Source organism: Ruditapes philippinarum, unplaced genomic scaffold, assembly GCF_026571515.1.
Source record: "Ruditapes philippinarum isolate M1 unplaced genomic scaffold, ASM2657151v2 ctg5142_1_1_1_1, whole genome shotgun sequence".
Classification (NCBI taxonomy): domain Eukaryota; kingdom Metazoa; phylum Mollusca; class Bivalvia; order Venerida; family Veneridae; genus Ruditapes; species Ruditapes philippinarum.
In genome coordinates this window covers 17,043-28,366 of record NW_026862790.1, presented here as the reverse complement: position 1 = coordinate 28,366, position 11,324 = coordinate 17,043, and the positions used below count along the sequence as shown (strand labels likewise).

General features: G+C 32.8%; 1 long non-coding RNA gene across 1 annotated transcript; it reads left to right on the top strand.

Annotated features, from left to right (window-relative positions):
* LOC132720243 (uncharacterized) lies at window positions 1-3,140 on the top strand. The gene is made up of 4 exons (XR_009624317.1): window positions 1-222; window positions 655-784; window positions 2,698-2,802; window positions 3,077-3,140. It is a non-coding gene; the product is annotated as an uncharacterized LOC132720243 (long non-coding RNA).
* Window positions 3,141-11,324: the final 8,184 nt, after the last annotated feature.

Genomic DNA, 11,324 nt, shown 5'->3' with positions numbered 1-11,324 from the left:
ATTTAAAATATCATGCGTGGCAAGTTACTGTACATGTTTTACAAGTAGGCCCTAAGGAAAATTGAAAATGTTTTAACAGTAGAAAGATATTCTCTTTTACAGTGCAAGAAGTATAAAAATCTGGTAGCACATTATTTTCCAGACGATGTTGTTGATACAGAAAATACAACAGAGACAGCTCGATCATTGCAAACGAAAAGACCATAGCAGACGACGGACTTGGTAAATATATGTAGTTTATTTACAATTTCATTAATAATTTCAAATTATAAAAGATTCAAAAATCTATTATTTTTAGTTTGGTCAGAAATTTGAATAAGTAGATATATAAGAGAGCGACAGTACAATGGTGGAAGTACCACAGTATGATGGTGGAAGTACCACAGTATGGTGTTTACAATACGAAAGTCGATGGTTACAACACGACAGCACGATGGTAACAACACAACAGCACGATGTCTTGTTATTTTTATACTACGGTGTTCCGTTTGGGCCAGCACGTTTTCTCTGAGAGCGAAAAATGCAAAGTATGACACGATACGATTACAAAGAGCAACAGTACAACGATGGAGTATGACAATGCGATGGTGTCGCCCTTTGTCATCGTACGTGTGTCAATAATAAAAAATGAAGTTTTTTTTAAAACCATTTTAGTTACAAAACGTGACATGCATCATAAACAAGGCAGCCGACACTCTGAGACAAGAGTTGCCTAGCAACACCATCACCGTAACAGTGAGGCCAGCAGACGACAACATATCATTGTCCTCCAGTATCATCAGCCGTAAGTGTCAATTGTTACAAAGTTCGTAGTTAGTAGGAAGGGCGTAGCCGGGAAATGAACCAAAGGTTCACCACTTGACTGTCAAAACACTGCCAGGTCAATGCTTATGTTTTTGCGCCGAAGTGACCGGGAATGAATGCACAATACAGCTACGGGAGGCTTTTGTCTTCCGGCTGGACCTTATTGGTTATACAATGGCTGTTTCGTTGATTATTTCTTTTTTTTTACAAACATGGATCTTGTACTTAAACAGAATAAAATATTCCTGAACCAAATTTTATTCTGCAAACGGTTGTAAGACAATATAACCAGAGTCGCTAAGCTGTTTATATATACGATCATATTAACTGTTAGGAATATTAATAACGAATTTATAAGACATTTTACTTTTATTTCTGAAAAAAAGATTTCTTAAATTAACAGCAGCCGTATTTAAAAAACTGGGAAACGGACAAAAGCCCTCCCGGACAAAAGGCCTCCGTCCAAAAATGACTTGGCGGACAAAAGCCTTCCCGTAAAAATGACAGGACGGACAAAAGCCCTCCCGTTAAATTAACAAGGGGACAAAATCCATCCCGTAACAAATATATATATGTACGTTAGATACCTGCTTTTTACAATGCACTCAATATGTTAAGATTGTTACATATATAGTTGTTGTTTTTTATTTGCCTTAGTTTGTGTATAAGCTAGAACCTTTCATTCAAAATATACCTATGTCTAGGACTTTTTTATTTAATCTAATCTTCTTTTCAGCATTTATAACTCTATTCGTCTTAACTTTACATGGAAGTTATCATATCATATTTATGTGAATCAATATGCACTTACAGATTTTAGCACTTATTATTTAGATACCTGTAAGGAATGTGCTGAAGCTAATATTTGTTTGTTTGTTTGTTTGTGTCATTTTACGCCTTTTTCCAACAGTATTTCAGTCATATAGGCGGGTAGTTTCCTAACCATCGTTCCTGGAGAGTTACACCAGTACTTGACTACCTTCCTCCGCGCTAAACTACCAAAGCATCTCCCGGGGATCGAACCCACGCCAGAGAGGTAACTGGATTAGAAGTCATCGAATCTTACCACTCGACCACGGAGGCGGTGAGGAAAAAGCTAATACAAACACACTCATGCCAATGGAAAACAAACATATCCATAATATTCATATACAATTTTTATGCTGAGTGCATTGATAAGAAAAGAAAAACAACATATTCAACCACATATATGTATTTGCCGCGGAAGGGCTTTTGTCCGCCCTGTTATTTTTGCGAGAGGGCTTTTTATCCGCCCAGACATTTTCATGGGATGGCTTTTGTCCACCCTGTCATTTTCAAGGGAGGGATTTTTATCCACCTTGACATCTTTGGACGGGAGGGCTTTTTTATATACTGTAAAAGTCACGATTATCCAATGAAAAGCGACATAAAAAACGTGCAGTATTATAACACATGTTCTAAAGCAGTGTTTTATTTTTCTTTTATAACTACTACTTATAATAAACATAATAAACTACTTTAAACATAATAAAATATCTTTATTTTAAAAAGGTAACATACGAAGATATACCGAAAAACGGCATCTTTCTCAATAGAACAAAGACATCAATTTCCCTATTTCTGACTTTTATATTCCCGAAATTAAAAGGGAAAAAACTACAACAGCAATGAATACTTTAATCTTGATAAGTGGTATGCAATAAAAACCAAGTATAACCACATGAGCAACATTCGTACCCAGTTCATTTCGTACTTCTAGCATTTCACACCTGAATACATGCTAACTGTTTTAACCCAGCAAATGATAGGGCACGTTTACAACGGCCTTTTGTATTTTTAAGGATAATTTTAGTTTTTTGTTCAAAATATATACTTTTTTATTCTACATGAAATAACTTTTTCATTTGACAGAAATTGCTGATATGTCTGTAACGGAGAGTCTGTCATCCATTGTTAAGGATGCCAATGTCAACCACTCTGCTATTAGGGCTGCTAAAACTGTCAACTAATTCAAGGGTAAGAATATGTGTTTGATATTTTGTAAGAAATCAAAATATTTAGTATTTACCCATACAGCACTTAGTTCAATAGTTGAAGATAATTTGGCAAATTTTATATGCAAATGTATTATGAAAAAATTAAGCGTTGAGTCCATTACGAGAAAAAAACACTTTCTGTCAGGTTATGCTTTAAACAAAAGCTCTATTGCACATTAAGAGTAAGATTTTCAGGAGCTATAGATACAGTGAACTCGTAAAATGAAATGATCATCGTTCTATTGCTTTTACAGAAGCAGTTTGCTTCATCCGGATATGACGTCATTGATGACGGTATTCCACCTGTAAGCGTGTAAGGTAAGATTCAGATATATTATTGCTTTTGTATAAAATCCAATTTGGAAATAGTTTGAATGATAAAGTAAGAACACTGCGTTATACCTACTACACTATTATCACAAATATAAATAAGGCCTCCAACCTCACTTTAAAGGCAAGAGACATATAGTTGAATTATTTCTTTAAAATATATATAAAATTAAATAAATACGTGCATGTAAAACTGGCCGTTTCTTTAAACAAGTCTGCGTTTAATACTAAATACCGTTCTCTTTATTTCAGAGTACAGGAAGAAGAAAGAAGCTGATTGTGTGTGTATGTGTGTTTGTTTGTTTGTTGTTGTTGTTCTTTTCTTTGTGTTTTCCATTGTTTTGCTTTCCTTTGCTTATTTGTCTTTTCATCTTTTCGTTTTTTCCTGATCTGCTTCGGCATCGACTTCATTGTTTATACTATTGTCATAAAATGTTTCTGAATTTTATTATTACTAATAAAGTCCATTGAAGCATACAGTACCCTTGTGTATTATTTGCAATTTATAGGGACACAATATAGACAGGACTGATTTTAAGAAAATGTGAATGCTAGAGGCATTTTATAGTACAAGTAATATCTTGAGAGTTTTAACCTAATATGGGTATGCTGAAGACGATGAGGGTGGATACCAAGATAATAAAATTGACCTTGACCTTCAAAAGGTCAATTCAAAATGGCCGCTTAAAAATACTAAAATAGGTCATTAAAACTATGATACAATATGATGCAATTAATTATTCTTGTCAAAATCAAATGATTATTAAATATGATCAGATTTTAATGAGATTAGCCACCAAATATAACGATAATAAGCCCAATGGCTCAATGAACAGTAATATACAGTATTATTACCCTTCCAGATTTTTTCCGCCTTTTTGATTGGATATTGATCACCCGAAAGAAATTGATATAACCGAGCCAGACGGGTAATATACACACTAAATTTCCCCGTTGGGTACCCAACGTTGTAAACAACATGCGCTGAGGTGATGCGCGTACGGTTCGATTTTACGCGGTGTAAATTCCGATTTACAAGCACTTTTTAACTGTCAAATGATAAATATTTACCAAAGTAGAGTAATGATACATATTACCATCAGTATTGAAAACAAATATGACCTTGTGAAAGCTTGATATTAATTACAAAAAAGTGCGTTCAATAGACTACTCCTTTTCTCTTGTTTACATTCGTTAGGTACGGGAAAAATACGTCATGTATTTATGTGACGTCATGTTGTGACGAAGAGGTACCCTAAAGGGAATCTTATTTCGACGTTTCATTTGAAACAGCAATGATTTTTTTAAAAAATCGTCTAAACTCGGCAGGGGAAGGGTAATAAAATTATTATTTTGGTTTTGGAGTGATATATGTGGATATATTACCTGCCAAGATAAAATATCACCCTCGCCTAACGGCTCGGGTGATATAAAATCTTAGCAGGTAATATATCCACATATATCACTCCAAAACCAAAATAACATATACATTTTACTAGCGCGTTAAGGTATAAGACTAAGATTGAAAAAAAATCACTTTTTATGGTTTGTTTACTTGACTTATATTTTTTAAACAATAAACTTAGTTTCAAATCCTTCTTTATAAATATTACCAAAGAATGAATATTTCATAATAACAAATTAATATTTCGTAACTACGAAATAATATTTCGTAATAACGAATTAATATTTCGTAATTACGAAATAATATTTCGTAATAAGGAATCAATATTTCGTAATTAAGATTTTATATTTCGTTAAAACGAAATAATATTTCTAATTGGGAATTATTATCTCGTAAAAACGATTTCAATTCCGGGAGAAAGTGTGGAAAATGTCACTTCAGGTGTTCCGTAATTTTCAACATTATTTGTAGCTATGATTTTTTTTTAAGTTGTTCATTTTGTTTTCATTTATTTTTCACTTATTAAAGTATTTATGGTTTAAAATTAATATTTAATTTAATTATTTTGAAATGTCAAAAAATTTCATTTCAATGCCATAAACACAACACAAACCGAGACAAAAGTGTTTTAAAATATATACTGCAACCCCCCCCCCCCCCCCTCTCACACATCAGTCAATCACTTAACTGGCAATGCTACTGCGGTAGTAACGATAACGTTTACATTTTTAGCAAATATGACTTCCACTAACATTAGTTTTATAGTTTACTATACTCGTGGGAATACTGTTTTTAAAGCCCACTCGATGAAATAAAATTTCATCTTACAAATAAAACAAACAAATATCCTCTATTAATTCGCGTAAACTTTACTAACGAAATCGAAGTGGAATCTAATATTTCAATGAGTGCTGTAATGTATTCATAATTTACAGGTCAATAAAATAAGATTATACAAAATAAGCAATTAGCCTGTGTATACAAACAAATAAAATATTGTTGTTCCAACATGCAAAAGCGGGATTAAGTATGCGCAAAATCACCACAAAATATTTTTAAAGGCGACATGTGACACATTATAAAATTTATATATAAAATAAAAGATACCACTTTTGTTAAGGCTTTTCTCTAGAAACTATTAACTAAAGACATAATAATAACATAATAGTTCGTATTTAAAAAAATGAATTAAGGCAGTACAAAATTTTAAGAATATGTTTATCCTACTTAAAACATTATCAGGATCAAAAACTCCTGTTGTAACCCAAATATCTACGACATTATGGCTCTATCTCAATCTATGAAAGTTGTTTTCTACCTCAGGTTTATATATAAAAATGTGTTAATTGAGCAAACTAGATAAAAATAGCCAACTTACAAATTTTTACAAATCCTACTTTTTAAATGGTTACAACAACATTTTTGTCCCATTCATTTATAATTTGTGTAACTTGCTGAAATATTGAAATTAATAAAAAGCCGTTTTTCAGCACATTGTGAACATTACACATGTATGCTGCATATAAGTTTTTTGTGTGTGGTTTTGTTTGTATTTGTTGTTTTCTGCTGAAAATAATGTCTGCATAATTCATTTTTTAGATTCAATTATAACTGCATTAAGGTATACGATGGATAAAAAGTCATATTAAACTTAGAAGTGTATACTTCATCACATTCTTAACAAAAATTACAGAAAACACCAAATGTTACCATCTTGTTTAAAAATAAGTGACTATCTAATTTGAAATTTAAAGTTAAAAACAACAACAACAATAACAACACCATATTTTCATCGAGTCATAAATTGTCTGAAACCGGGAGATTGCTATGTGTGCTTGCTTTACCATGGCAGCTCTCGAAAATTTTGGAATTCAGTCACGGTTTTGAGAAAATTCTACAAGAAGATTATCACATCATTTGATATACATTAGAGTTCCGGGTACCCTCCAATAAATCCAGGATATCTTAAAGTAACAGCAAAGTTATCTATAAAAATATTAATTGTAATAAATCGAGTAATATTTACTTTGACCATATATAAAAGTCACGTGGGTTGGCTACATAGTAGAGGTGTTAAAATATAATTGTAATACACCCTTTGTTAGCCATTGAAATAGTATTTAATGTATAAAGGACTTTCAAAAATGGTTATTATTCAGAGCGGGCGCTATGGTGCAGTGGTAACACTGTCTGCCTACAAATCAAGGGGTCGTGAGTTCGATCCCCCGCTACTCCACTGAACGAATAAATGACTACAAGACTGACAAAACCAGGACATCGACACAGAATGACGGCAACCATAGTATACAGGAGAAGACCTTAACGGAACAGGAAACAAGTACCGAAAGTACAAGACCGAAGACGACGACCGATAACAGAAGGAAGAACGGAGACAAGAACTGACAACATGCGAACAGAGACGTCGACTAATAACAGGAGAACAGTGACAGAGACCGATAACAGAAAAACTGACAACAAGCAAACGGAGATGAGGAATGATAACAGAAGAACAGAGACGAAGACTGAAAACAGAAGAAGAGAGACATGGACCGTGAACACAAGAACTGACAACAAGCGAACAGAGACGTCGACCAATAACAGAAGAACACAGACAGGGATCGATAACAGAAAAACTGACAACAAGCGAACAGAGACGAGGACCGATAACAAAAGGAAGAGAGACAGGGACCATGAACACAATAACTGACAACAAGCGAACAGAGACGTCGACCAATAACAGAAAAACTGACAACAAGCGAACGGAGATGAGGAATGATAACAGAAGAACAGAGACGAGGACTGAAAACAGAAGAAGAGAGACAGGGACCGTGAACACAATAACTGACAACAAGCAAACAGAGACAGGGACCGATAACAGAAAAACTGACAACAAGCGAACGGAGACGAGGACCGATAACAGAAGAACAGAGACAGTGACCGGTAATAGAAGAACTGACAACAAAACAACGGAGAGAGGATTGATAACAGAAAAATAGAGACGAGGACCAATAAAAAAAGAATTGACAACAAGAAAACGAAAACCAGGACTGATTCAAGAAGAATAGAGTTGGGAACCGATGATAGATGAACGGAGAAGAACGAAGACGAGAACCGATAACAGAAGAACAAAAACAACGACCGAAAACAGAGACGTGAACCGATAACAGAAAAACAAAGACGACGACCGAAAACAGAGACGTGAACCGATAACAGAACATCTGACAACAAAAGAACTGAGACCAGGACCGATAACAGAAGAACGAAGACGACGACCGATAACAAAAAACGAGCATCAAAAACCAAGAGTACTCAGAGAAAGGTGCCTTTAATTAATGTATATTTTGCATGCACATGTTTAACCTCCTCACACATACACAGTAGGAATCTGAGTAGTCACGTTATATGCTTGCATACAGTACATGAAAGCCCTATATCAAGCAGATAGGGCAGGGAAGAGTGTTCGCTGCGTAAACCCTAAATACAGGTCTCTTATGTTTAAATGCCTTAAAATTTTCAGTACTATCTTTAGTATTACTTCTATATTAGTATTATATTGGCCTATAGAAAAATGTCCACCATCTTGGATTATTCGGCCATATTAGATTGTTTTTTTTTTTTTTTTAATTCTGTTTTGGTGTCTAATTTGTTTTTACCTAAACATGCTTTGTGACAAATTTCAGGCTTTTCCTTTCCTTAACAATTTTATTTGATATATCATTCATTTAATGTTAAAGAAATTTGGCGCCCATTTTAAATGGCCATTTCAATGGTCAAGATCAAGTTTTTCAGTTTGGTATCCACCTTTATCGGATTCAGCAAACCTTAAATAGGTAAAATACACCAAGATACCACTTGTACTACAAAATGCCTCTAGCATCTTATAGAGAGCCAAATTCTCAAAGTCAGTCCTGTCTAATAGTGAAAAATGATCTAACTTAAGGATAATTGTCGAGTTGGGTCTCTTGCCAGAAAATGAATGAAAAAGGAGCATATTTCTTAGGACATAATGTAAAGTCATGAACAGATTATACCCGAGATATAACATAATAGTGTGGTTCAAGTCATTTACATAATTGCAGTAGATTATCATTTACTTCCGGACAACTTCCTCACTTAAAGTTTTTTGCTCGACTTTTTTTGAAAAGTTATAAAATTATAATAATAGAGGTATTGTTACAGTCATGTCGGCGTTGCCGTGTCCGTCCGCAAATAAACTTTGATCATTACTTTTTAAGTTTTTGGTGTAAAATTGGCCACAGCAATTCTTCAGACAAGACCTTTAAGTAGACCAAACTTACCTTGACCTTCATTCATATATGACCTTGGCCTTCAAAGACAAATGTCTTTTTGCCTGTTTTTTGCTGATGTTTGCTATTGGTGGCTTAAACTTTGTTATTTTTTAATAAATTGTCTTCAAACTTGAACATAATAATCTTCTAGGATAAACGTTCAAGTTAACCAGACAGACATTGACCTTTATTCATAAATGACCTTGATCTTTAAGTTCAAATTATGGAAATTCTCCTGTTTTTTGTAACAAACTATGACTTTGTTACTAATGAATAGATAGACTTCATATTATAACACATTTTTATGATAAGAACTTAATGAATAGTAAAGTAAAGTTGACCTTGACTCATGTATGACTTTGACCTTGAAAGTAAAATTATTGTTTTTCACTGAGTTTTGCTATTATTGTCTGTAACTTGGTAATTAATAAATGGATTGTCTTCATAATTTGACAAAACAATATTTTGGACAAGACCTTTTAAAGGTTGAACTGAACTTGACCTTGAGCTTTGAATGAAGTTGATCGTCAAGATCAAATTATTGAATTTTGGTAAATTGTCATTATTTTGTTAGTAATGTACAGATTTGATTTATACTTGAACAAAACAAAACTTGATTCCAAACAAACTTGTTTAATAATTTAGATGTAACCTTGACCATCAATTGACATTGACCATCAAGGTCAAATAAATGAAATTCTCCTGAGACTTTTTTTGGGGGGTGGGGGGCTGGCAATGACATTGTTATTTGTAATTGGATTAACTTCATATTTAGACGCAACATCTTTTATGTCAGGATCTTGAATGTATATCAGACTCAAAAAGACCTTGATTCATATATGAAATTGCATTGAAGGTAAAATTATTGAATTTTCGCTGATTATTGCTATAATTGGCTGTAATTTGGTAAATTAATCAATTAATCAACATGTACTATCTTCTTACATGGACAAAACAATCTTTTGGAAAAGACCTTCTGAAAGGTTGAATTGACCTTGACCTTTAAATGATCTTTGACTGTCAATGTCAAACAATTAATTGTTGGTTAAATTGTCTATGTACGGATTTGATTTATATGTGGACAAAACAACATTGTGACCAAACGAACATGTTGAATAAAAAGTTATGACCTTGACCTCTTAATGACTTTCACCGTCAAATGATTGAATTGTGCTGATTTTTTTTTTAAACTTTGTCTTTAATTTATGGAAATATTCATACTTGGACAAAACAAGAAGTGTGACTAAACAGACCTATTAAAATAAAAAAATGGTTCGGCGGTGGCTCATGTTATAACGTATTTTTTAATCTTTTTTGTAATCTGTAGTTATAGCGGGTATTATTTTGTCTCAATTGATGTCAAATGACAGTGAATTGGGTAGAGCGAACGTTCCTTTAAATGGATAAAGATTTATAAAATGACGATGATTGATTATTTTGCTGTCCGTAGTCAAATATGTGTCTTTATATATAATATATACATATATGTTAAGTCACGGAAAATGACGAATTATGCCGATTTGTCATTACGTAATGACAATTCAACAGAACATTAAAATATTATTGTATGTTTTGCTGGTAGAACATTGGGCAGGACATACAGCAGAACATTGAAAGAGCTAGGTTCACTAAGCACTGAAAATGGCCCAACTTCAGAAATTGATGAAAATCCCTCTAATGATAGTTAAATATGTGTAATTGATAAAATTAACATTCTTGATCATAAATACATAGCGATGACGTCACTTGTCGTCTCTTAATTGAAGCACCTGTTCATCCAATTACCGGCACTTATTGATCTCGCAAAATAATGAAATTTATTTTATTTGTTTCCTATTTATTTAGATTTATTTTAACACCACTTAATAATTAAGATGCAACAACATGTATGCAGTGTAGCTAAGAATAAAACATTTGTTGGCAATAAACCAGTTTTCGGATGGAAAAAAATTCGGACAACTTGGCATTTTTGTTTTGAAATCTGTTTTGTTTGAAAAGAATATAATTCCAATGTTTTTATATATTATCTCGAAGTCATTCTCTTGTGAAATCTTAAGTTTTGTTAAATCTACCTCAGATGGATTGATTAAAGATTTAAAAAAACGGTACCAGGAATAGTAAATAAATACTTTATTTATGAATGTACCATTTCTACAAACTATTAAATAACGAATATGAAGCGCATGTATCAAACAACTCATTCAGAAAAACTGTATGATACAAACATGGTGTAAACAATATATTAAAAAATGTGATTTTAATTTTTAAAAAAGGAAAGTACAATAATGTAGGAATTGGTATCTTTACTTTCTTGAACTTAAAATTATGATACTGATTCCAAAATCAATAATATAAATCTATTATTATGCAGTTCTGAAAACAATGTTACATTTTTTTTGTATGAAAAGTTTTGTGATATCGTTTGAAACATACCTATGAAAATCTTAATTTGGCAGCTTGATTTCAAACTAATAAATG